At 41.5% G+C, this 27,934-nt stretch overlaps 1 protein-coding gene across 2 annotated transcripts in view; it reads left to right on the top strand.

Annotated features, from left to right (window-relative positions):
- The window catches only part of LOC149322298 (RNA binding protein fox-1 homolog 3), a 545,247-nt gene that overhangs the window by 83,959 nt on the left and 433,354 nt on the right, over nucleotides 1-27,934 (top strand). The window contains exon 1 of one of the 2 annotated variants that reach the window (XM_089538969.1): nucleotides 10,983-11,118. The exons of the other annotated variant lie outside the window; for it this stretch is intronic. The gene's annotated coding sequence lies outside the window, so the exon portion shown is untranslated. Of the gene's footprint in view, nucleotides 1-10,982; nucleotides 11,119-27,934 lie in introns of those variants that run through there. 2 annotated transcript variants of the gene reach the window in all.

The raw sequence follows: 27,934 nt of genomic DNA, 5'->3' as shown, positions 1-27,934 counted from the left end.
TTCCCATGACATTCTTGCAAGCAAGCTTGTAAAATGTGGGCTAGACAAAGGAACTGTTAAATGGATCTGTAATTGGTTGACCGGCTGAACCCAAAGGGTGCTCAACAATAGCTCCTTTTCATCCTGGAGAGAAGTGACCAGTGGGGTCCCACAGGGCTCTGTCCTGGGCCCAGTGCTATTCAACATCTTTATCAATGACCTGGATGACAGAATTGGGAGCATACTTATCAAATTTGCAGATGACACCAAATTAGGGGGAATAGCTAATACCCCAGAGGACAGGATCAAGATTCAAAATGACCTGAATTGACTAGAAAGCTGGGCCAAAGCTAACAAAATGAAATTCAACACAGAGAAATGTAAGGTATTGCACTTAGGGCGGAAAAATAAAATGCACAGATATAGGATGGGTGACACCTGGCTGAATGAAACTACGTGTGAAAGGGATCTAGGAGTCCAAGTAGACCACAAGTTGAACATGAGTGAACAGTGTGATGCGGCAGCTAAAAAGGCCAATGTTATTTTAGGCTGCATCAATAGAAGTATAGTGTCTAGATCAAGAGAAGTAATAGTGCCACTGTATTCTGCTTTGGTCAGGCCCCACCTAGAATATTTTGTCCAGTTCTGGGCGCCACAATTCAGAAAGGACATTGAGAAACTGGAGCGTGTCCAAAGGAGGGCGACAAAAATGATGAAGGGTCTGGAAACCATGCCCTATGAGGAACGACTTAGGGAGCTGGGGATGTTTAGCCTGGAGAAAAGAAGGTTAAGAGGTGATATGATAGCCCTGTTTAAATATGTGAAAGGATGTCATATTGAGGAGGGAGCAAGCTTGTTTTCTGCTGCTCCAGAGAACAGGACCCGGAACAATGGATGCAAGCTACAGGAAAAGAGATTCCACCTGAACGTTAGGAGGAACTTCCTGACAGTAAGGGCTGTTCGACAGTGGAATGCACTTCCTCGGAAGGTGATAGAGTCTCCTTCCTTGGAGGTCTTTAAACAGGGGCTGGATGGCCATCTGTCAGGGATGCTTTGATTTGGATTTCCTGCATGGCAGGGGGTTGGACTGGATGGCCCTAGTGGTCTCTTCCAACTCTACGATTCTATGATTCTATGATTCTAAGAGTAATGATAACACATCCTTATCTGCAGAAATGGCATGGCTGACTATCAGCAATGCTAACCACTGGATATGCAAGCTTCACGAGGGTAGAACTGGATGGGCAGAAAAAGGGATACTGTTCAAGTTCTTCTGTTTTCAGTAGGCTTAATGCAACTCTGAAGGCAGTAGCAACATCAAGCATATAACCACGTACAATGACAATAAATGGAGCAACATGAGAAAGGAAAGAATCAAAATAGCCTTTTGCCCTCCAAATAGCCTTCAAAAGATTTAGCCATTCTCTTAGCCCATGTTTTCAGGCACAAGTTTGGGTGTTCAAGCAGGCATATATACAGCCATCAGTGCAATTCAGCAAGATTAGTAAGGTGATGCATGCTAAAGCATCAAACAAGTCAGAAGTGGCTGAGAAAAGTAACAGCCCAGTCAAGGTTTCAGCTAGCAGGCGAATTGGATAATGGGAAGGTTGATTAAACAGCTTCTCTTAGAGGGAGGAATTAAGAATTTCCCTCTGGGTTTGGTGAAATTGGTTGGAAGGGAGAGCGAGTAGGAGACAGCAAGTGAGGAGGCAGCCAGGCGGAAGAAAGGGAACTTTGAAGTGTCAATCAGGAGGGCTGTGTGTGCCTTTTGGTTCTGCTGACCTCCCTTGCTATGGTTTGTGACAGCTTATTGGCTGCCATGCAAATTCTTGTCACTGAAAATGTTTTAGAACATAGCCTTGTGAGCATGGGCCATAAATTCCCACAAAGAAAGGAAGAGAAGGAGGGAGAGGAGGTTGTTTTTCGTCAAGCCACCATCGCTGATTCCATATGGATCCTTATCATATGGTAGTGCACTACACTTCTTTTCATTAGTAGCAGCCCTAAGGATCTAGGATTGTTCATTTTAGAAGCTCTCAGCCAAAAAGTAGGATTGGTCCAAAGTGCAAACAGAAATCACAGTGCTGTGGACTGGCAAAAGCCTACATATCTAGAAAATATGCATGAGCATACCACATATGCATGAATATATTGGTCCAGTTGCAAAGACTATGTTCATAGAGACTGTGTGTGAGAGAAATTGTTTGCAGAAATTTTTGATAGTAGACCACTATTAATAGTAGGCCACTCTACCACTGGATGTAGTATGTCAGAAAGGCTTTTTCCAAAGTCCCCCATTATATTCTTGCAAGAAAGCTGGTTAAATGTGGGCTAAATCGTACTACTGTTAGATAGATTAATAGTTGGTTGACTAGCCAAACCCAGAGAGTGCCTTCCAATTATTGCTCTTTATCCTGGAGAGAAGTAGCTTTTGGGATGTCTCAGGCTTCTATCTTGGGTCCAGCGGCATCACTAGGGTTGGTGTCACCCAGGGCGGTAACTCATGGTATCACCCCCCACTGACCTCCTCCTATACCACACCAGACAAAATCCTTAGCAATGTTGTTGTACTAATGTTATACAAAAATTTTAATTCCCATAAATCAGTGAATGTATTGATAATAGTTGTGATGTAAACAATTAGCACAATTAAAATTATACTTTAAAATTACAATATCATATGCACTACCTTAATGTACTTACATATACTTTGGCGGGATACAGACCGCCCAAAAGGGCAGTCGCCCACTGCCCTAGTTTGTTGCTCGAGGGAGCCGCAGCGGACAAACCATGCGGCTCCTTCACGCAGCAAAAAGAAGCTGCAAAAAGCAGCTTCTTTTTCCGCCGTGGTTGTGACGCCGCAGTTGTGATGTCTGAAAGCGACACCCTCTGCATGTGACAATGGCACCCCCTGGGGCCTGTCTAAATAACGCCATAGTTTCATGTGCTTAAAGTGAAAATTTGGTAAAATGTGATGTTTTAAAATATATATTTTTTAAAATTAAAATTTTATTTTTTGAAATTGGAAATTTTAATTTAAAAAACAAAACAAAACTGGGGGCTCTCCTTTCTCCTGCCACTGAGCCTCATTTCACTCACACTAACTCTTCAGTATTTTAATAGGACACAGGTGAATGCCACAGTCTGTTTTTGCCAAAAGTCAGATATTGGAGGAGGAGTGGTGTCATCCCCTCTTATGGTGTCATCTGCTGTGGTCTGCTCACCCCTAATTATGCCACTGCATGAGTCTGGTGTTGTTTACTACCTTATAAATTACTAATGGTGCATATATATATATATATATATATATATATATATATATATATATATATTGTAGAAGTAATGCAGTTTGGCACCACTTTATGTGCTATAGCTCCATCCTATGGAATCCTGGAAATTATAGTTTTATAAGGTCTTTAGCCTTCTCTGCCAAAGAGTGCTCTTTTGCACTGTCAAAGAGTGCAATCAGGCAGGCCACCATCTGTGGTCCCATCCTGGCACCGCCAGGAGTTGGTTTAAATGAACTTATAGAATCATAGAATTATAAAATCATAGAGTTGGAAAGACCACAAGGGCCACTTCTTTTTTATCTTCTCCAGAGGGTGGTGTCTGAGTGGCTTTTAGCTGCATTGAGGGCATACATTGTCTAAACGCCACACCCTCCAAGCAGCTGGAAGCTGCTTGTTTTGGACCCAAGTCTCTCTAGCTTTATCTTGAGTTTGTTGCTTGCTTGGCTTCCCCACAGACCAGCCTCAAAAAGGCAATATCTATATTCTATAGTCTACCAGCCCCTAAGAACACCACTAAAGGGAGATGCAAGAAGGAAAAATAGATTGTGGAACCTTCTTTTTAAGGCTTGGATCAGATCAACAATGGAATTCATAGTGTGCCCAGCCTATCTGATTTCTCAAAATAGTGAGACCAACTCAACTTACTTTTATTTAGGACATCAGTACCTATCCTTTTAATTGTGTTTGGTTCTCACTATGCCCTGTATTTAAGGCATTAAGAGAAAACAATAGAAGTGTTTAGAAAATTATTTTTTAATGTTATTGTAATAAAAAAAAAACATTTTGTCCTGCTGTAGTCTATTTAATGGTCTGTGTATAAATAGACTACAACAGGACCCAGAACATCTCAGACTTATTGTTGTATTTTTGTTTACATTATATCTTGGTTTGGATATTTAATGCTGTAGCTCTGTCTGATGCAGGAGGGTACCATAGCATCCTCCTGTGCTGCACAGCTTTCTAAGGCTACAGGGTAGAACATCTTTTCCCCTTCCAGAAGTGCTTTGGGGAGTGTGTGTCATCAGAAAATAGATAGTAAAGACTATGTCCTGTGGGAACCTATGCTCGATTTCAAATTTCCCTGAAATACTGCTTCAATGGTAGTATTGTTCTAGTGGCATTTACTAATACTACCACCATTGTCAAGACTTGGCAAACTTGTCAGTTAAAGAAGAGCTAATTAAGGCTTTTCTCTGTCAGGGACTGATTTGTCTGCATTGTTGTTGTTGTTTTTCTGGCACTCCCCCCCACCAACGAGCATAGCATTCTCCCTGTATTCATCCAAACACTTTCATCCCTGTCCAATGATTAGTTCTGCTGGTTGGTCTACCAAAGAGAACCAGTTGAGATTTTTGTTTGGCCCCATCAAAGAGCTTTCCTCCTCTTGCCTTCCTCTGAAGCTGAGCGAGTATGACTTGCCCAGGGTCACCCAATTTGTTTCCCTGCCCAAGCAGAGATTCAAAACCTGGTCTCCAGAGCCATAGTCCAGTGTTGAAACCATTACACCATGCTGGCTCGAAGGGACATTTACTGGTCTCAGTTATTGATGCCTTCTGCCTTGTTTCTTATATAGGGGTGTGAAGGAGAAGACCAGAAACAAGAAGCAACAGAAGAGCATAGCATGTCATCTTCCTAGATTCATGGGATAAACCAGCAGATTAATAATAGGCAAAATGAACACCCCTGCAAGACTAGTTCCTTCATATATTCTCCTAAGGAAGGGTATTCTCACAACAGTTATACACCTTGATATTGTTGCTGCATGCCTTCAAGATGTTTCCAACTTATGGTGATCCTAAGAGGTCATGGGGTTTTCTTGGCTACAGTTGTTCAAAGGAAGTTTGCCACTGCCTTCACCTGAGGCTGAGAGCATGGTGTTTATCACACAGAGGTTTTTGTAGCTCAGTTCCAGGGTGACTCCTGGTTCAGCTATGTGAATTCACATTATAACGTGAATGTTTTATCACACCTGGTTGCCCTTCCATTACTCTTCCAAACTGAGGAGGAATCGAATCCAAGGCAAGTCTTATGATGCGGATTCACGCAAAGCGGAGTGAGTGCAAATTGTATTGCTACACTGGTGCATACCATGCGGATTCAAAAATTCGAATCAGCAACCTTGCGCATGCTCAGTGGGGATCTGTACGCATTGTGACTTTGTATGTTTCTTGGGTGAAAAGGGGCACAAGTTCTTGTTTCCTGTTTTGCGTAATTGTGTGATTGTGTGAATATTTGCCTCGTGAATATTTCTGTGTCTTCTTCATCCCCCTTTTTTATTTTCCCTTCCATTTCAGCAATTTCAACACAGAGACAGACAGATAGACAGACAGACAGACAGACAGACAAACAGACAGACATAACTGTATATTCACATTCATGCACATACACACACATATATGTTCCAAAAAATGAGTTGCCCTGAAAGTGAAAGGACCACCGAAAGGAAATGGGGGGCAATTGCAGCGCCGCATCATGGGAAATTTGCAACCCGAGGGGTTTGCAGTGGTATACCAGAGCAGAAGCAAAGTTGCATTCCCCACTAGACCAATTCAGAGTGAAATCGAAGTGAGCGTGGAAGCAATTTCTGTGAATTCGCTTGTTACCAATTTTGTGAAAATAAGGGGTCACTTTGGAATCACTGCATAAGGGTCATGGAAGGAGCCCTCATAGAAAGGAATCATGATAACACATCATGTTATTGTGTGAATTCGCATCACTGGACCCGCAGTCACGTCGGATCTGAGCTGCAAAAAGCTGCAAAAACCTCCATGTGATAAACACCCATGTGATTTGCCCAGGGTGTCCCAGTCAGTTTTATGGCTAAGTAGGGAATTGAACCTTGGTCTCCAGGGTGATAGTCCAACACTCAGACCACTACAACACACTGGCTCTCTTACTCAGAATGAAATTGAAGGAAGCAGAATTATCTCTGGCTGCATCCCTTTCTGCCATGTAAAACAAAAGAGCCCTACCCAGCCCCAAACCCTTACTGAATGTGAATGTTAATGTAGCCCTGTTCTGGATATTTTGACTTCTGTGGGAAGGGATTATGTAGTATTAAAAAAAATTCATTTCTTCCCCCAGTAGTCTGCCATGATATAGTCCAGTATTTTACACACATCCTAGCACATGTGCACCTCTTCATTTCTGGAGAATTTGTAAAATATTTCATGGTTCAGCACTGACTGGGCCTGGGGACTTGAAATTGATTTTGAAGAGACACTGAATGAGAGATTGGACAACTGGACTTCTTCCAAAGACAGAGATTGCCTTGTATAGTGTACAGATGAATTCACAGGTGTGCTTTCTTTCCCTGTGAGAAGAAGGAGAGAATTACTTTGAGCATCAAAAAACAGTCTGAGCCATTCATTCCACTCACATGTGGGCTTTCCATTACTTTCCCATGTGTATCATTGCAATAGGAAAATTTGTGAAAATTTAAGGTGGGCATTATAATAGGGTCTGTTGACCTTGATGGGTGAATGAAAGATGTAAATGGTTTTAAGAGAGGCAAATCATTTCATGTCGTTTCTAGCAGAAAGACTCTTGTGTTCTTGTTCTTTCACTTTGACTGAGAAGATTCTTAATTTTAACTGGGCAGTGGCCAAAATTCACATAGGGCCCTTTAATTCAATCCCATCATGAGCTGGTGAGTTAATGGGCTTTGTACCTAACACTCCAGGGTTGGACAGCATTCAAATCAGTTAATCTTTATTATGAACTTTATTATCCTTGCTCCTTTTTCTCTTTTTCTCTCTTTTTAAAGAAGGCTCTTTTCAAGGAAAGCGTGGAAATTATCAATCTGTTGGGAGGGGCCCATTTTGAGCTAGTGTTGGCACTGCTCTTTAGGACAACTTCTTGTTTGCTTCTGGAATTCAAAAAACTAGCTGGCATAAATAATCCTTATTGTGTGAAGTCGAAGGCTTTCATGGCTGGCATCCATAGTTTTTTGTGGGTTTTGCGGGCTATGTGGCCATGTTCTAGAAGATTTTCTTCCTGATGTTTCACCAGCATCTGTGGCTGGCATTTTCAGAGAATGCTTGCCTGGAAAAAGTGTGAGCCTGGGAATGCAGGAGTGATTTGCATGTGTTTTGTTCTGTGCTAATGGCAGGCCTCAGGCTGGGAGGCTAATGCAAAAGAGGATTAGTGTCTGCTCACTGGTGATCATTATCTGCTGGGAAAGCCCCCAGCAAATGCAAATGGGAAACCACTCAGTCAGGGGCTTTCCCGGCAGATAATGATCACCAATCTTCTAGAACATGGCCACATAGCTCGAAAAACCCACAAAAAACCCCAATCCTTATTGTGTTTTAACATATAGATTTCCTAATGCATAAATAAATTACATGGGTCCCAAATCCAGGAAAACATAAATATATCCTAAGGAGCTGTACAGAAAGGTGGCATCCAGCCGCCCCTGTACTGGCAGGATCGGGGCTGCGGCAACCGCATACCATGGTCCCAATCCAGCCGCTGGGAGGACAAAACAGAGCCACAAAAAGCGGCTCCTTTTTGTGCTCTTCAAGGGGCGCCATAGCCACGGTGACATAGCTTTATGATGCCCCTTTGGCCCTGCATTGTGTAGATGCAGCGCAGGAGTCGCTGCACCCTAGGGGGTCCAGTGTGTGGATGCTGCGTCATGGCTGTGCCCACAGGTGGCACAAAGTGCCAGTCTGTATGGGCTCTAAGTCTTCCTGCTACCCAACCCCAAATTTTCTATACTGTGTAAGCCTGCACAACGGTATTTAGTCATGTTCATGTGAAATAAAACATCCACTAAATAGACTGTCAAACTGAAAAATACCAAGGCTGAAACTGAAGTACACTTAGCCCTCAATATCCACAGATTCTTTATCTACAGATTCAACCATCAATATTTTTAAAAAGATATAAATTCTAAAAATCAAACCTTGATTTTGCTATTTTATATAAGGGACACCATTTCACTTGTTAACTGCCTTTGAGTCAACCCTGACTCATGGTGACCCTGTGGATTAAACATCTCCAAGACCCCTATTCTCTGCTCCTCTCCTGCAGGTTCAGGCCCATGACTTCTGTGATGGTGTGCAGGATTCCTCTTCTTTCTTTCTTTCTTTTTTTTTTACTACTTTTTATTCTCCCTAATTAGTCATGCCTTCTCATGATGTGGTTGAAGTACAACAGCCTCAGTTTTGTCATCTTGGCTTCCAGAGAGAGAGTTCAGGTTTGATTAGTCCTAAGATTCATTTGTTTAGCTTTTTGGCTGTCCATGGTATGCTCAGCACTCTTCTCCATTTCAGATGAGTTTATATTCTTCATATCCACTTTCCTCACTGTCTAGCTCTCACATCCATACATGGTAATGGGGTATACAATGGCTTGGACATTTCAAACTTTGGTGCTCAGTTGTATATTTTTAGATTTCAGGGTTTTTTCAGGTTCTTGCATTGCTGCCTTTCTCATTCCTAATCTTATCCTTATTTCTTGATTGCATTCTCTGTTCTGATCAGTGTTTGATCCAAGGTAGGGGAAATTTTTTGACTACTTCACTTTCTCCATTGTCCAAGTTGATTTTGTGTATATCCTCCATATTTTACATTTATGTTCAGCAGTAAGCCTGCCTTTTCACTTTCTTCTTTGACCTCCCTTAGTAATTGTTCCATGGCTATGATGTTGTCACTAGTGGTATGATGGCATCTGCATATCTTAGAGTGTTAATGTTCTTTCTGCCTATCTTCACTCCTTTTTCTTCTGAGACTAAACCTATTCTTTCTATGATATTTTCTACATACAAGTTGACAAGTAGGGAGAAAAAATGCATCCTTGCCTATCCCCTTTGTCTATTAGGAACCATTCTGTTTCTCCATACTCTGTTCTAACAGTAGCCTCTTGTCCTAAGTACAGTTTCCTCATTAGGACTGTCAAATATAGTCATGCTCCCATGTCTTTAAGAGCATTCCATAGTTTTTTTCTGGTCTTTGAAGTAAAAGACTTTCCTATAGTCTATAAAGCACATGCTGATTTTCTTTTGGAATTCCTTGGTGCACTCTATTAACCATCATATGTTTGTAATGTGGTCCTGAGTACCTCTTCCTTTCCTGAACCCTGCTTATATCTCTTGGCTTTCTCTCTCCATATGATTGGAGTCTGTACTACAGAATTTTGAGCATGATTTTGCTTGGATGGAAATTTCACTACACCATTCTATTTAATGGGACTTGAGCATCCATTGATTTTGTTATCCACGAGGGGTCCTGGAACCAAATCCCAATGGATACCAAGGGTCCACTGTATTATTCCAGTAGTCTTTACTTTTTATAATGCTAAAAAAATGAATAATATGAAAACTGAAGGTGAATCATTTGGAAGCAATAGCACAGAGATCTTAGGCAAAGAGAAAAGGGCTCGAAAGATGGGCAGCTCCGTGCCATCCATCTTTGTCCTGAGTTGGTGGTGCAGCAGCCGCACACTGCAGCACCAACATGCTGCCAAAAAGAAGCTGCCTAGAGCATCTTCCTTTTTGTGGTCCCACAAACAGGAAAGGGTGCCACCATGACCCCACTTCCTGCCAGCGATGTCTGAATGCTGTGCAACGCTTGCATCATCATGGCTGCCCCCGTGTGGGGTTAGGGTTCGGGAGCGTATAGTTGCTGTGTGCTCCCGAACCCTAATTTTGGCCCAAGGACGGCACTTTCCACCCGTCTGTACCAGGCCAAAGAGACTATTTTATGGCTGTCTATTCCAAACAGACAAAATTAAGCCCACCCCTTGTTTGCAATAGTTATCAAAGATTCATCCATCCTCATAAAATTTTTAACAAATATGGTAAATTTAGCATCTGTTCTTGTAGTGTATGAAACCTGTATATCCTAGAACTATGCATTGCAATACCTTTGGGGACAGTGTCCAAGCTGTGTATTGGCAAAATGAAGATACCAGCAAAATGAGAATCATTGGCTTGTTCTCACCAAATAAATGGGGGAAAGAGTTACTCACCAAGGCAGTAGAAGCCATTTTCATATTTTGTTGGATGATTTTCTGAGCTGGGGGAGAATAAGGAGGTTGAAGGGATGTCTCTGTATGAGGCCTGCCATGCAAGCAATGTAGCAAAGGAAGCTAAAAGAAATTGTGTCAACCCCCTCTCTGAGTTTGTACCCTGTTGATTATTTCCAGGAATGCCCTTGCTTTTCTCTTCTGTTAGGAGTTTTTAATGGCAGCAATTTTGTTATCAAGAGAAATACTAACAATATTCAGCTGCACTCTGTGATAGCGCAGTGGTACCATTCAAAAAGTCAAAGCCTTTTAAGTGTCTCTCTTTGTGTACATACACATGTGTATATGTGTATGTATATATGTATATGTATAACTTCCCTCCTCTGTTTTTGACATTGTTCCTTGGCCCCTCATTCCATACCGCTTGTTAAGCTGTTAACTCAGTCCATTTATTTAGTGTACGTGTTGCCGAGAGCTCAATTTTTATCTTGGTGAAAACCAGGTTTGCTCATGGGCACATAATGAAATTGCATAAATATACCCTTAGCCAGGGAATCTAATTTATTTTCCCTGTTCATTATGGAGGAGAAGGCCATTATGAAATGTAGAACTTTTTTCCCTCCTCCTCCTCCTTTCCCCAGTGCTGGAATTGAAAGGCAGGCGTGCAGGCTCTTTTTGTACTGATGATTTCGCCCTGATTCAATTTAAAGCTGGTTAGAGCTCAAATACTGTAGCGTAATTGACAAAGATCAGTGTGGGTTGTAATGCTAATGTCTTGGCTGTGGCTTCGGAGGCTCTACAAGAGAGCAGGTTAGAAAACGCTTTCTGGAGAGGATTGGATCTTTAGCAGTCTGCTTAGGTGATGAGAAATCAGCAGGTAAGTTGCTGTGATTTGATCCTCTTAGACTGTGTGTGTATGTGTGTGTGTGTGTTCATATGTGCACATTTGAGTATGCACACATAACAAGTGCATCTAAATGCCAGTTCTGGCACATTACAGTTGTGCAGGACAAGACAAGGTGTTTTTTTTTTTTAAAAGAGTACAACCATCTAATGTGTATAGCAACATTTATCTCCTTCTGTGTTAAATAGTGTGTGGTGAAGAGGAGGAAAGCTGGAGATAACCTGTAACAATCATGATCCAGATAGAAGGACCCAGCAGGCTATGGAAATGTTTTGCTAGTGGTCTGCTTTGCATGGTGAAGAGTGATAGAAGCACAACATTAATTGTATATTGTGGTGAACATGTTGAGTGTTGCAGAGTACAAGTAAAACATCTTTCCTAACCTGAGATTCAAATTTTAGGCATTAGAGTAGATGTTTGGCTGTTACAAAATGTTATGTTTCTCTTTCTTCTCTGTCCTTCGCTACTCTATAGCATGATGTGATAACCGTGTACAATGGGTTTCCCCACTTCTTCTCTACTTCCATGGCTTTCTTCATTGCCTCACCACCACCACTTCATTGGCTGCTGCCAGAAGGGGGCAGGGAACTTGCATTATGATGACATAATACCAGTCATTTTGTATTGGTAGACATTATCAGAAAGCAAGGAGGTGAGAGGTGTAAAAGGTGGTGTGGAACTGTTGCAAACAGAACATCAATGTAGAGCTATACATACCAATGGCCATCTGCAGCCTTGTTTCTTTATAATTTTGCATGCAGTGCCTTAACTGTATCTCATGCATATAACCCCGTAGATAGTGGTTTTGTGGAGCCTGGGATAAAGTACATTTTAATTAGTAGGGGTTCATAGTGTCATCTCCTATCCCTGTAGGCTTGCCACTAAGCTCAGCTACAATCTCACAATAGGCTGAAGGGGTAAAGGTGGGTAGGATAAATGTTGTGAGCTGTACTTGTTATCTAATACCATAGAAGGTTATTTTCTTTCTCTAAGATGAGAAAAGGACTCTCTGCCTTAAATTTATCTGTCTATTTCGATTGTACACTGTTAAGCAATTGGCAGATCTCAATGATGTCATTAAGCATGATGCATTAACCATCAGGCACAGTTCTCTTGACACATTCAGATTTTGAAAAAGGAAACCTCAAAATGAGAAAATATTTTTCTTGTAAATTAAGGAGCCCTGGTGGTGCAGTGATTAAATGACTGCTCTGCAGCCACTCATTCAAAGCCATAAGGTTGTGAGTTTAATACCAGCAAAAGGGCTCAAGCTTGACTTGGGCTTGCATCCTTCCGAGGTCGTTAAAATGAGTACCCAGATTGTTGGGGGCAATTACCTTACAGTTGTAAACTGCTTAGACACTGTTAGTTCAGTATGAAGCTGTTTGTTTGTTTTCCAAACTCTGCATTGAGGAAAAAGCCAGAGGGGTAGTTTATAACTATGTTATAAACTGATTTGCAAACTGGTTTAAATGCTGGTTGTTCACACTTGCACTGTTTTTTTCTAACCCGAATTTGGGGGAGGGCAAATCCCCCTTGACCTGTTTTTTCCAGAAATGATCGCCCCCCCCCCCTCCGTGTCTTTTCAAAAGGATAGGATTTTATGAGGGAGCAGGCAATGGGAACTTGCTCCTGGTCACATCTGAGGCATCCAGGAGGGAGGGGGCAGATCATTCCCTGCCAGCCAAAGCCATAACCATGGAGGGAGTTCTCAGAACATCCCATTAGATGCTGTCCTTTTTAAAAAATAAAATTTGACGGGTTATGCACATCTGTGCTATTGCATAGTTACAGTAGACAGTACCTTTAAATACTGGCATCAGCATGACAAAGGTGCGGGGGGGGGGGGAATTTCTGTCAGTGGGGGTGGGAGTTAGGGTTCAACCAAGCGTTCTCCAGAGGAGCTTGCCATCACCATCCTCCAAGGCTGACAGGGGGGAATCAGCCTAAGGCTAGCCTATCTCAGGGTTTCTTGGCAAGGGATCCTCTGAGGGTCTGCCATCCTTGAAAACTGAGAGAGTTTGACTCCCCCTCAAGGGTAATCTATCCCAGGGTTTCTTGGCAAGGGATTCTCTGAGGGGGTTGTCATCGCCACCTGTTTGCCATGTCCCCCATTTTTCTTGAATGTCCTACATTTTGTGGTGCCTCATCTCCTTTTCAGCAGCTAGTCTGTCTTGCCTTCCTTCCTTCCTTCTGGCAGGGAAGAAGAAGAAGAGGGAAAATTTTGTCCTTACTTTTGCAAAGGAAAACTGAACAAGGGAGGGAAGTGACCAGTGGGGTCCCACAGGGCTTGGTCCTGGGCCCAGTGTTATTCAACATCTTTATCAATGACCTGGATGACAGAATTGGGAGCATACTTATCAAATTTGCAGATGAGAATAGCTAATACTCCAGAGGACAGGATCAACATAGAATAGACTAGAAAGCTGGGCCAAAGCTAACAAAATGAAATTCAACACAGAGAAATGTAAGGTACTGCACTTAGGGCAGAAAAATGAAATGCACAGATATAGGATGCGGGATACCTGGCTGAATGAAACTACATGTGAAAGGGATCTTGGAGTCCAAGGAGACCACAAGTTGAACATGAGTCAACAGTGCGATGCGGCAGCTAAAAAGGCCAATGCAATTTTAGGCTGCATCAATAAAAGTATAGTGTCTAGATCAAGAGAAGTAATAGTGCCACTGTATTCTGCTCTGGTCAGGCCCCACCTGGAATATTGTGTCCAGTTCTGGGCACCACAATTAAAAAAGGACATTGAGAAATTGGAGCGTGTCCAGAGGAGGGCGACTAAAATGGTGAAAGGTCTGGAAACCTTGCCCTATGAGGAACGACTCAGGGAGCTGGGGATGTTTAGAAGGTTAAGAGGTGATATGATAGCCCTGTTTAAATATTTGAAAGGATGTCATATTGAGGAGGGAGCAAGCTTGTTTTCTGCTGCTCCAGAGAACTGGACCCGGAACAATAGATGCAAGCTACAGGAAAAGAGATTCCACCTCAACATTAGGAAGAACTTCCTGATAGTAAGGGCTGTTCGCCAGTGGAACACACTCCCTCGGAGTGTAGTGGAGTCTCCTTCCTTGGAGGTTTTTAAGCAGAGGCTAGATGGCCATGTATTGGGGATGCTTTGATTGGATTTCCTGCATGGCAGGGGGTTGGACTGGATCGCCCGTGCGGTCTCTTCCAACTCTATGATTCTATGATTCTGTGAAGGGGAGAACAGAGAGAGGGAGAATTGGCATTTGGGAAGAGAAAAGGAGAGAGGGGGAAATTATTGTTGCTTCTTGTTGTGTACCTTCAAGTTGTTTCCAACTTATGGCACCCCTAAGGATAACCTATCACAGGGTTTTCTAGTCATGTTTCTTCAGAGGGGTTTTGCAATGGCCATTCTCTGAGGCTGACTGAGCGTGACTAGCCCAAGATCACCCACTAGGTTTATATGGCTTATCTGGGATTCAAACACTTGTCTCCAGAGTCCCAGTCCAACATTCAAACTGCTGCATCACACTGACTTGGAAGAATTACTCCCTCTTTATTCCCCTCAGCAGCCTGGACTCTACTCAAAAGTAAAGGCTGGGAAGCCGAGGCGGAGGAAGAGGAGGGAAAGATTGCTCCCTCTTTATTTCCTCTTTATTCCGCTCATTCACGAGATGTCACTTATCTGGTATAATGACACTTTAACCCCCTGATTCCCCCCCCCCCCCAATTTACCTCTGTGATAAAGTCCTATGACAACGGAGGTGGTGTGGTGTAGCTGTGCATCATTTGAATGACAGAACAAAATAATAATAATAATAATAATAATAATACCAAAAATGATTGAATGCGATCGATATGGAGGATCCATTTTGAATCAGTGCTTCAGTCAGTGTGAACTTCAACAGAGATAAATTGCGCCGGAGATATTCGATCAGGGTAAACATAGTGAGAACTTCAATTCGGAATCGCAACATCGATGCCATTTGGATCTCCGCACTACAAAAATGCTAATGTGAATAGGGCCAAACATGATTTTTCCAGCTCTGGATCTTGCAGTAACAGTAATAGCAGCACTTTACATTTCTAAACTGCTTCATAGTGAACTAAGCACTCTCTAAGCAGTCTACAATGTATTGGTCAATTGCCCCAACCAGCTAGGTACTCATTTTACTGACCTACAACAGAACTGAAGCTGAATCAACCCGGAGCCCTCTGGCATCAAATTCACAATGTTGTGGCTGCAGTACCAGCATTTAACGACTCTACCACTAGTGCTCTCCAGGACACAGTTTTTCTGTGTTGTGTGTCTGTGTTGCTGGATGGAGAAAGTGGGAATAACTTCTTCTTGCACCTGTTGTGTTGTTCTCCTTGTTCTATATTCCCCTAAGCTAAAGAACTGAAAGAAATTATTTTTATTGTTGTTCTTGCTCATTAGATTGAAGCTGAGCCTTCCCCATTACTTTTGAAAGCCAACAGTGGCAGGAGAAGGGAGCAGTCCAGTTCTTAAGCTCTCCCTCCCTCTCTTCATACAGTATCCAAACTAGCAAGTTTGATTTTTGAGTCATTCTTGCTGTAGCATTTGCAGCTGAGAGACTGAGCAACCCCAATGGTATGAAAACAGGAGGTGGGGATGGATGAAAAAAACAATCTCTTAGCAAAGGAGTGAACTGTATGTATAGAGTGGGATGAGGGACTTAGTTTCTGATCCCCCACATCATCTACTCCTTGCTCTGCTTGTTTCAATTGCTTGCTCCAAAAGCTATGTATGTTTGAGGAGCTGTTCTCCTCTTGTACAGCCTTAAGCTTCTTTTGCAAATAAAGGTAACTTGTGTAAGGTTCACATCAAAGTAGAACAGAAATGTTCTTCATTGTGATTAGAGTGTTGTATTGGGATTGAAAGAGCTGGATTCCAAACAGCACTGAGATATAAAAGTAACTGCGTGACTTTCAATCAATTACTCAGTATCAGCCTGATGGACCCGACAGGTTGTTCTAAAGATAAAATGAAGAAGAGGAGAGCTACATAAGCCACCTTGAATTCATTAGTTGGAAGGCAGAATATAAACATAAATAATTTTTAAAATGATTAAATCAGAGATACAATTTCTGTAATTGGATGATGGCTCTAGTAATTCAGTCTTGAGTGTTTTTATAGCCCTTTTATAATTAACATACCAGCACACAAACAGCAAACTCGGTTCCTAAGCTGCATTTCATATACAGAGCTTGGAATGTTACATTTGACAATTAATTCAGTAATTTAAAATATAAGAAACAGAAATATCCACTAGCATAAACACTAATAATTTAACCTGTTTAGTTCTGTAAATTATCATTGACAAACTTGTTGATTAAAATGTTAGTGTTGGGCCAAGCAGTGGAATTTTTAAAGAACAGCATAGAGATTGTCACTGTTGTTTTTAGGGGAACATATTTTGCTATTGGCAACTTCAAAAAGCCTCCTTTTGTCTTTTTAAAATTGCCTTTCTCCAAACTGGAGAGGCTATAATAGGATTATTGCCTGGAAATGATGGGAGTACAGCAAGTCTGGGAACCATCAATTTGGGGGAAACTGTTCCAAAGCATGAGATTTATGTACTGTATTTTTATTCTGTCTTTCTCCAAGGTGGGTCTCATCTTACAAAATTTTCAATACAGCTGGTTGTTCATTGTTACCCAAATAATAGGTGGGGGGTATTGGGGGTCCCTTCCAGCTGTCAGTGATACTTCAAATGTTGAAGAATGTAGCTTTGCAAGAAGCTTTAGACCAGGGAGCACCAATATATATGAGTACTGATTGGGATAGGGTTGCTATTTCCCAGTTTTGGGCAGGACAATCCCAGATTGGAGGGTCCAAAAATGTCCTGTCCCGTCTGGGTATTTTTGACCCTCCAGTCCCAGATTTCTGTCTTGCTTCAGGCCACATTTTTCCAGTGTACTGGAGAAAATGTGGCTGAAACAAGGCAGAAAGCCTCCTTCGGGCCCGTCTCCTCCTCCAAGATAGCCCTCTCTGGGGTGGAGGTCGACTAGGCCTCTCCGGGACTGGAGGAGGCGGCACTGTGCTCGGGGCCTCATACTCAGCCTCCTTCAGTCCCGGGGAGGCCTAGCCGGCCATACTGGTACCTTGGCTGAGGCCCCAAGCACCCTGCAACCGTCTCCAGCATGGATGGCTAGGCTTCCCCAGAGCTGGAGGTGGCAGTGCTGTGCTCAGGGCCTCAACTGAAGCTCCAGAAGATACAGCACAACTGGCTAGGCCTCCCCGGGGCTGGAGGAGGTGGCACCATGTTTGGAGCCTCGACTTTGGCCTCCTCCAGCCCCAGGGAGGCCTAGCTGACCGTATACATCTTTTGGGGCCTAGGCCAAGGCTCCAAGCGCAGCGCCGCCTCCTCCAGTTCTGGCTAGTGCGGCCGGACAGGCCTCTCCAGAACTGGAGGAAGTAGTGCCATGCTTAGGGTTGAGGTCGAGGCCCCAGAACTTCCAGTGTGGCGGGCTAGCCCTCTCCGTGACTGGAGGCGTCGGTGCTGCCCTTGGGGCCTCAGTCAAAGCACAGAGAGATCCAGTGGCGCAGTGAGATGGCAGGAGGCCTCCCTGGGCCTGAAGTGCAGCCGTGCCATCCACCCAGGGTCTAGAGAGATGTGGCAGCATAGTGAGGAGGCAGGAGATCTCCCTGGGCATGAGGTGCAGCTGTGTGGGGCCAAGGCCCTAAGGATCCAGCAGGGATGTAGATGAGGCACAACATGAATTTATATTAGGGTTTTTTTTTAATTTAACTAATGCTTTTGGGTTTTAGTTGGTCATGTCCTCCATTTTTCTTTAATGTCCAACATTTTGTCCTACATTTTCCCTGGTTTTGTGCAAGAGAATTATGGCAATCCTAGGACTCCACATTCTTGGTAAATTAGGAAATCTTTTTTTAGAAGATATGTAGAGTGCAAAAACACACAAAAGATAGCAATTCAAACACACAGACACAGAGTATACTGGACTGACTGAAATGGAAATGTGAAAGAAGATAGCAGTCATGGAACACTGGAATTACTCAGACAGAAGGGCAACACAGAACATATGCAGAGTGTGTGTGGGGGGGGGGGGGGCTGGGCAGTGTGAGCAATGGCTAAGTTTTCAGGACATATTTATACCTTAAAAATAACCCCAGGCAATGGGCTATCTAGCCAAGTAGCAAAGGCTGAATGACTAGTCCTTGAATCAACAAAGGTATTCTGGACTATTTGGGAGAAAGATGAAGTATTTCCAATTTGATAGTTTTGTTTACTTGGATGTCCATATGCCTAGGGAAGCAATTCCTTTTTTACCTGGGAACCTGATTTTTTATTGTTCCTGAAAGGCCATCTCTCAAAAACATGCTATCTCCAAATGTGGGATATCAAAATATGAGGACCCCAAAATGCAGTGTGGGTTATGTAGGGGCGCAGAACATAATCTATATCTCTCTTTTACTTCCACCCTCTCTAACATATACACTTCACTCACTCTTGTCTTCAGACCTTGTTTAAGATTTGTAAAGAGTGGTGCATTTCAGTGAGAGGATGCTGATGCACCACAAGTTCAGTAATAAGTGGATAGCTACTAATATTGGACAGTGAATTTTAAAAATGGAGAAATCTTAATCTGAAATTCTTTAAAGTCTCTGATCATGTGAAGAGTATTTTTCTGCACAACTTAGTACTGCATCATTTCTGCCTCCCCAGTCCCAATCAAGTTTGCAAAAAGTAGTGAAGTACAGATTGTGCATTACCAAGGAAGCCTAAATTCAGTATGTGACATCTGCAGTTTTAATGATCAGTAGTAACTCACTCGTCTCTCTATCCATCTTGACTTAACAGTACAATTAAAAGGGTATGGATAAGAAGAAGAAAGAAGAGGAAGAGAAAAAAAATCAGAATGGGAAGAATGGAAGCTGAGACAAGGAGAAACCAAGAGAGAAAGAAATAGAGGATGAGGTTGAGGAAAACATTTTACTTCATTATCCAAGAGCCCAGTTTTATGTAAATAATACACTAAGAATTTCAAAAAGGGTTGATTACACCTTACGACAAATAATATTAGAATGTATATTAAACAGTATACAAACTGTATATTACTGTGTGATGTATATTATACAGTAATAGAGCTAACTTCAAATAAGAGATTAAATTATACTCTATGTCAAGCTCTAAAAGAGAACTATTATAAGATATACTTTAGGTGGTACCTAACACCTGAAAAGATGTGTAAGATGTATGGGAATTGTAGCAACATTTGTTGGAAATGTTTTAAAGAAAGAGGATTGCTGTATATATTCATGTATAAGTCTAGAAATTTTAGTCAAAAAAGGTGACCCTAAAAACCAAAGTCAACTTATCCATGGTTCAATGTTAGCACCGTACTTTAACTCTTATTTAAAAAAGGAACCATCCCCTACTGAAAGGCAAGAACATAATCTGTGTCCTAGAAGCACCGCCACAGCGCTGTTCTCTCATCCATCCAGCCTTCTGGAATTTTGTAAGTTCTTTGACATTGTTTTCCTTTGCTTCATCCTTTAGATCCTTTGTTATGTGGCCCTACGTTTTACCCTCAATTTATCCATGGAGCATATAAAAATTTATAATTTTGGCCCCAAAACGTGCCCTAGACTTGTACATTAGGTTGACTTACAGTCAAGTATATACAGTACTTTCCCATATGTGGTGGACATATGAAAAGGCAAAAGAGAGAGAGAGAGAGAGAGCACAAATTCATTATGCTCTGTTAAACATGATATATATGCATCTAGGAGAAAAAAACTGGAAGAACCTTGTTTAATATGATATTGGCAGCAAGAATTGTATATGCCCAAAAGTGGAAACAAGAGAATATTCCAATGATTGAGGAATGGGTACTAAAGTTATTATATTTATTGGAAATGAATAAAATAACAAAAGGCTTAAGAAAAGATAATTCTAAAAATTATACTGAAGATTGAGAAAAGATTCTAGAATATTTAACCCAAAATGGGGGAAGATAGTTACCATGAGCTTAATTTTAGAATGAAATGCAAACTGAATAAAGTGTGAATGGAAATTTAAATGTAGACTCAGTCTGGAAGAAAAAGAAGAGGAAAATGTATATTTTGGTGACAATTATACAGTTGTCCCTCCAAGTTCACAGACTTGGGGCAATCTTTGGATGCACACATTCCATTCAAGTCTATGGGGCTTGAATATGCATGAAATTTGGAACACACTTGGGGAGGGAGTCCGAATTGGATCCCCTGCGAATTCCAAGAGGCGACTGTAGTTTAGAAAAGAAAGGAAAGAGAATATTATACTGTATTTTCATTACAAGAGAGCCTTGTAAAACTTATTATAAGGTGCAAACAAGGAAGTAATGGATGGAGTATGAATGATCTGTGTAATGTTGAGTAAAGTTTGTGTAAGCTGTATAGTGAAATTTTGGTTTCTTTTTAATGTTGTTTTAAAAAACAATATCAATACAATTATTTTTAAAAGAATGTATATTATACAATAATATACAGTAGAAATGAGCTGACAATACAGGGGGTGGGAAGCTACTGAAGTGAGTGCACTCCCACACTCCAGAAAGTCTCTAAACGTTTTCTTTTTGTACAGGTTCATGGGAGTGAAGGGAACCTGTTTTTTGTTTTTGTTTTTGCCTAGGAGGACTTACAGCTTATAAGACCTTTCTGAAGGGGCCAAAAATAATAGTATATAGTAACTGTGTATTATGCCACAATATACAATAGAAGCCAATCCAGAACATTAGAGGATCTAATTCACTAATGCCTGTTTTTAACTTCAGTAACATTGGGGAATCCAGAAAGGTTGATAAAACCACTGGAAAAAACTTAGTGATTTAATAATGTAGAGTTGGTGTTAACTCCAAGCTCTGCTCGTGTTTGATGATATCCATGTATTTCTCACACAGATACTTCAACACTCCTTTTCTGTCTCTGTGGACAACATTTCTATTCAACCAGTCCAGCAAGCCCGCAGTCTTGGTTTTATCTTTGATTCTTCTCTGTCGTGTATCCCTCAGATCCAGACCGCAGCCAAGGCTTGTAGATTCTTTTTGTACACTATTGCCAAAATCCGACCTTATCTCTCCGCCTCTACTGCCAAGATCCTGGTCCATGCCCTAGTGGTCTCACAACTTGATTACTGTAACGTCCTCCTGGCTGGGCTTCCTCTTTCCCACCTCCGTCCTTTAATTTCTGTCCAGCATTCAGCTGCACGCATTATCACATCCGCCCACCGCTCTGACCACATCTGTCCTGTGTTGGCATCCCTTCACTGGCTCCCCCTCCCTTTCCGCATTCAGTATAAGCTCCTGCTGTCGACGTTTAAAGCCCTCCATGGACTGGCCCCTCCTTACTTATCAGACCTTCTTTCTCCTCACCTTCCCACTAGGGCCCTCTGTTCTGGTAGTCAAGGTCTGCTGTCCCAGCCCAGGATTTTCTCTGCCCCATCTTGGATTCACCCCTTTTCACTTGCTGCCCCTCACTCCTGGAACCTTCTTCCCCCATGAGCAAGGGCCATCACTTCTTTAACCAGCTTCAAAATGCCGTTGAAGACCATCCTGTTCAGGGCAGCATTCCCAGGCATTGCATAATTGTCACTTGCTATTTGATGTTCTTTTGTTGTCTGTTTTATTGAATCATTTCCTGTATTGCTATGTATTTTATATGTATTATCCTACTAAAGAGGCCCCTTCCCCACCCCCACTCCCTTTGTGTCGTGTCTTTTTAGATTACAAGCCTGAGGGGAGGGAACCGTCCAATTAAAAAGATTGTATGTACAGCGCTGTGTAAATTTACAGCGCTTTATAAATAAAGGTTAATAATAATAATAATAATAATAATACACAATATTTGAAGGTATCTTAAACCACTGTAATGCAGCAAGACCAAGGTGAATCAGAAAACTGGACTTACACAATTCACAATGTTCATGTTTGCGAGAGGGTTGTATTCATTCCATGAAAAGTTGTTTTCTTTGTATGAGTCAAGCTGTTTCCTATGTATAGGATAATTATGCCAATTAAGAGATTTTTTTTTAAAAGAACGTGATATACCTATCCTGCCTCTTCACTTTTAACAAAATTTTTCAAATTCCTAATGGCTGGTTAGAGCCACTGTGGTATAGTGGTTTAAGTGGTGGGTTAGGGCTTTGAGAGACCAGGGTTCAGTTCTCTACTCAGCCATGATGGAAACCCACTGGGTGGCCCTTGAGCAAGTCATGTGCTCTCAGCCTTGGAGGAACGCAATGAGAAGCCTCTTCTGGAGAAATCTTACCAAGAGAACTCTATGGTAAGGTTGCCATAAGTCTAATTATGAATTAATGTCATGATTGCTGCATCTGTCATGGGTACATCATGCCAGTAAAGATTAAATAATAAATTCCCATAAACCATTGGAGCTTATGTGAGGGTTTTTGACATATTCCATCCATCTCTGTTAATCAAACATTATCGGTTAAACGTGTGATACACATTCAGATATGGAGGAGTTGCAACTACACTTTGCAACTACAATCTTGGCTCATGGTGACCCTGTGGATGAGACATCACCATGATTGCCTAACTTCCACTTCTTTTCTTCCTTCCTGTAAATTCATACCCGTGATGTCCTAAATAGAGTCTATCCTTTTAGCATATGGCCTTCCTCTCTTTTTACTTCCTTCCTCCTTTCCTAGCATTATTGTTTTTTCCAGTGAGTCATGCCTTCTCATGATGTGACCAAAGTACAACAGCCTCAGTTTAGTCATCTTGGCTTCCAGAGAGATTTCTGGCTTGATCTGTTCTAGGACCCATTTGTTTGTTTTTTTGGCTGTCCACAGAATTCTTAGCACTCTTTTCCAGCACCACATCTCAAATGAATGTATTTTCTTCCTATCTACTTTCTTAAATGTCCAGCTCTCACATCCATACATGGTAATAGGGATACAGTGGCTTGTATGATTCTAACTTTCATGCTCAATTTGTATATCTTTGCTCTTTAGGATCTTTTCTGGTGCTTTTATAACTCCCCATTCATAGTCCTCTTCTGATTTCTTAACTGCATTCCCCTTTCTGATCAGTGCTTGAGCCCAGGTATGAGAACTCTTTTACTGTTCCTATTTCCTCATTGTCTATGCTACACTTGTTTATTACTTTAGTTGTCTATTACTTGTATTAATTGTCTACACTACAACTGTCTGTTAAGCTTTAGAAATAAATGTTCCTCCCCCCCATTACATTTCCTATCAACCAATCCCATGTGCTAAACCACAGCTAGAGACATTTTGAAAGGTTTGCTTAATGACGTCACCAGAGGCTGCCATCAAAATCTCAAGGCTTATTCATGTCACCTAAACTTTGTTGGAGTTCATGGTTCTCATGTGATGTTTGACCTTAATTCTGTTCTATATTACTGATGTCAAACTCACAATTCTGAAGATTTTTAAAATCTGTGTAGGCTTCTAAATGACATTGGATATGACTCCAAGTAAAGAAGCATCTATAAACCAGAGTTTAGAAAAGATATCCCCAATTTGTTTTTGTTTTTTACTAGAACAACCAGATTTCTTCAGCAGTTTGGCCAGGAGCAATAATCTAAACTGCAGCCTGGGAATTATAGTCTAATCTCCTACTACTGAATTTTGGAATGTACATCTGAGGAAAATGCATAGCAAGTATAGCGTCGGCCTGGCTGAGTGGTTTGAACGTTAGACTAGTCTTTGGAGATCAGGGTTTACTTCCCTGCTTGGCCATGGAAACCAACTGGATGACCTTGGTGAGTAATACACCCTCAGCCCCATGATAGGTTTGCCTTAGGATCACCATACATTTGAAATGACTTGAAGGCACACAACAATGATTCTAGCGGTGTATGCTTGACACAAATTATATTAGTCACTGGGAAGCTCCAACATCTTTTTTTTAAAGGCATGGTGCATTCATATGGACCAACACATCTGCCTATATAGGGAACTGGATGAGAGGAATGTTGTGATGAGCACTGAATTTCAAAATTTACCACTAAACCACAGGATAGAAAGAGTAAAGCAGCAAAAGTATGTATTATTTTACCACTTGGTTTCAAAGGGTGGTTTTACATATGGAAGCTGTCTACTTGGCAGGCAGTCTCTGCCATGTACTAAATTATGTGAAGAAACATCCACACGAATGGAGCCAAACATGAATATAGTCTACAGTGATCCTGACTGTGATTGTGAGAAGCATGCTGTTGTAATGGCAAAATATGGCTCACATAGAAGCTAATCAGTGCTGGAGTTTAGAAAAGGTACCTTTTGGAATCACAACTCCCAAATCCCCTAGGCTGGCTGAGGGAGTTTGGGAATTGCAGTCCACAAAATAAGCCATCCAACCTCTGTTGTGCAATCCCAGAAATAGGAAGGATAGCAGGGAGGAAAGGTCTTTGCTTCATGTATCAACTTGTCATAGGCTTCCTCTAAGCAGCCTTCTGTTGTGCAAAAGATTTCTGGGGTTGCTGTCATATACTGAGCTGAAAAGTAGTGCTGCCTAAGAGTGAATGTAGTCACTGTGAGAAATTCCCATAGCGGAAATGGAACAAGATATGGCCAACAAGAAGCCAGCCTATTATAACTATAAAATTCATATTTACAGAGTTATAATTAAATGTATGCTATTTAGATGGCTCTGAGTGGATTTATTAGCTGTATGTTCATGTATATTTCCAATATTTGGTTATTACATTTAAACAGTATTTTCTACAGTGGTATCTGTCTGACAGTCATTATTAAAACTGAGATTTCCAGGGCCCTGTTGCCAAGCTAAGGAAATGGCAATCTATGTTCCAAGAGAACAATGTGGAAGGCTTGTACAAAGCAAAGGAGAAGGTGAAACTGTTGACAATCTGGGGCAGATCCACCAACATGACAAGGGACACAACTGAGCATGTCCTAAAATGCACCAATCCTCTTTAGATCCCGAAGAGATACTGAACCCAGGCCTTCATGCTGGGTTAGCCTAAACGAGCCTCTGTGCTCTAGAAATGGGTTCCTTGAAAATACACTCTAGAAGTGGGTTCTGGAACCATGCACTTGTGCTACTTCTTGACAGGTACCTTGAAAAAGGGGCTGCTTCTCCCTCCTCCCCCCACTATATCTTTCAAAAGAGCTTGAGCATTACTTGGCAAGCATTACTGGCAAGCATTACTTGGGTTCACACATGTACTTTGCATCTTTGCTCCATCTACCCACACCCCACCCCGCGCACATACTTTCACCTCACTCTGGTGCTTGGTGCTCAATGAGATGGGCTTAATATTTGCTTCACTTAACTGACCAGGGTGTTGTGAGGATTAATTATTGAAAGCCTGCAAAGTGCTTTTTTGAATGTAAGTGCAAAGCTTTATGATTATTTTATTCTGCCCCGCATTTCTGAGGTAGGACAGGCTTTCCTTGCACAATTATAGGCACATGTATGTGTCAATGGGCAGAGCTTGTTGGCATGGCTTCCATATCCAGTGCAGAAAGAAATCTTGACTTTAATGAAAGCTGTAGCTCTTCTGTTTCATTGTTGAGGGATAGGATTTGCTGGGACAGCCACTCCTTCTCTTTGACATCTGCTTGTTTTCATCTAAGCTGGGCTTCAGATATAATTACATAGACTGTGCCACTGGGTGTGTATCAACAAACTGGCCCTAGAATAATTTGGTGGCAACTAAACCAGAGCAGGCACTGTGCCTTATTCTAGCATTGTTATGGTTTCCTCCACTTTACACCAACATTAAATGTTCATTCTGTTGACAAGAGTTCAAAAGAAATCAGGAACTGAGTCTAATGATCATGATGTTTTAAATATTCTCCAAACTAATGGCTGCATGCATTCTATAAAAAAAAACACCCAACCAACTAACTAACCAAACAAAACCCTGCCTAGTTTCTCTCTCATACACATATAATTTGTTTTTTATTTATTTTACATGCTTTCTCTCTCTCCATACACATACCTGATATACATACCTGACAAAGAATTCTACCAAAGCATTAACGTAAGGAGAAAATCACTAACTCTGAAGTTTTAAGGGGTAAATAGAGGCAGGCAGTTTTTATGAGGAAAACTATAAGAGACAGAAGGATTAAGCCTCTCCACTCCCATATTACAGTACAACTTGCTCATAATGTTGGCTTTCACCTTTTCCCTTGCAGTCTTTATGGTTGTAGGCAAATAAATAAATAAATAAATAAATAAAATCTAGTACTCAGAGACAAGATCTTCACTCCACTAGGTTGCTTCTTTCAGGATATTCTACCATACATTTGCGGTGACTATGGCCTGCATTTACAGTTTGAGAACCAAAATGGGCGCAACCATTGGACATTCATCCCCCAAATGTACAAAATATTTAAGATGCTTGCTCCAAAGAGACATGAAGCATGGGCATTTGTTTGTTCCCAAGCAGGTCCCTAGCAGTTTTATCTTGCAGCATTAAGAAATAAGGAGTTTCCATGTGTATATAAAACGTGCTGCCAAAACCATCCCAAAGGGAAGGTATTTTTACCATACATCAAAGGAGTCACAGACAGAATAGGGAAAGTGGTGAGAAAACACCATTTCCTAATGGTTTACAAACTGACCAAGAAAATCCAGCAAACCATGCAGCTACGGACAAGTCTACATAGGGACCACCAAATGCAGTGTCCAAACATGAATCAAGGAACATGAGAGACACTGCGGATTGGGTCAGCCAGAAAAATCAGCAGTAGCAGAACACATTATCAACCACCCTGAAATTCAGGACCATGCCAACAAATATCAGGTCAGAATGCACTGGAAAGTCATTGAAATCCACAAACACTCAACTTCAACAGGAAAGAAGAAACCCTTAAAGTAAAAAAAGTTTGGCTACCAGTCCTGCAAAACAGCAAAATCAGTACTCAGCAAATGCAAATGAAAAATCACCCAGGTCAGGAGCTTTCCCAACAGACAATGATCACCAATTAGCAGACATTAATCCTCTTTTGCATATCCTCCTACCCTGAAGCTCTGCCATCAACAACAGAACAATACACAGATTAACATGGGAATCACTCCTCCTCACACAGGTTCACACAGTATATATATACCCACTCTCTTCCATGCCAGCATTTTCTGAAGATGCCAGCCACGGATGCTGGTGAAACGTCAGGAATAAACTCTGCTAGAACATGGCCACATAGTCCGAAAAACCCACAAAAAACCATCCCTAATCTGTTTATCATTTCACATCTTGAGTCATTGGATTTTCTGTTTTTCTTTTTCTGTGTCCTCTTTGGGCCTCAGAGGATCAGTGTCTATGTATCTTGTAATGACATCTTTTCTTCCTCTTCTAGGAAAGCAAAAGCATTGCTTGCGAACTTTTCCCCACAGAGGGTGAGAGGCAGATGTACAAACAACATAGACAGTCCGTGGAGAGATACCCATATGTTATGCTATCTCCACTAATATACTTATTCCATGGATACTGAACTCACATTAAAAGCTCAACAGTTTTTTGAGCCTTCTGTTCCCAGACTTTGCCATTTGCCACAACTGTTGTCTAAGACAGCAGAATGTATTTAGCTCACCCTTCCCCCACCTCTCCAGTACCATTGTGGACTGCATATTATACCAGCAGGATTTATGTATTTTTTATTTATTTAAATAAGTCTTTATTAAATTATTTTAAGGATTTATGTATCTAAAAGTTATGTTGCTTTTTGTTTTTCTTTTGTGAAATCAGGAAAGTGTTCAAGAGCTAAGATATTTTCTCTTGGGCAGGTTGCATTTTTAATGTGTTCTGCTTTTAAAACCAGAATCTAGTATTAG

This window comes from Sceloporus occidentalis, unplaced genomic scaffold (assembly GCF_023333645.1).
Source record: "Sceloporus occidentalis isolate IW3139 unplaced genomic scaffold, rSceOcc1.0.p SCAF_1, whole genome shotgun sequence".
Taxonomy (NCBI): Eukaryota; Metazoa; Chordata; class Lepidosauria; order Squamata; family Phrynosomatidae; genus Sceloporus; species Sceloporus occidentalis.
The sequence above is the reverse complement of the archived record's forward strand: the minus strand, read 5'-3'. Positions and strand labels throughout refer to the sequence as shown.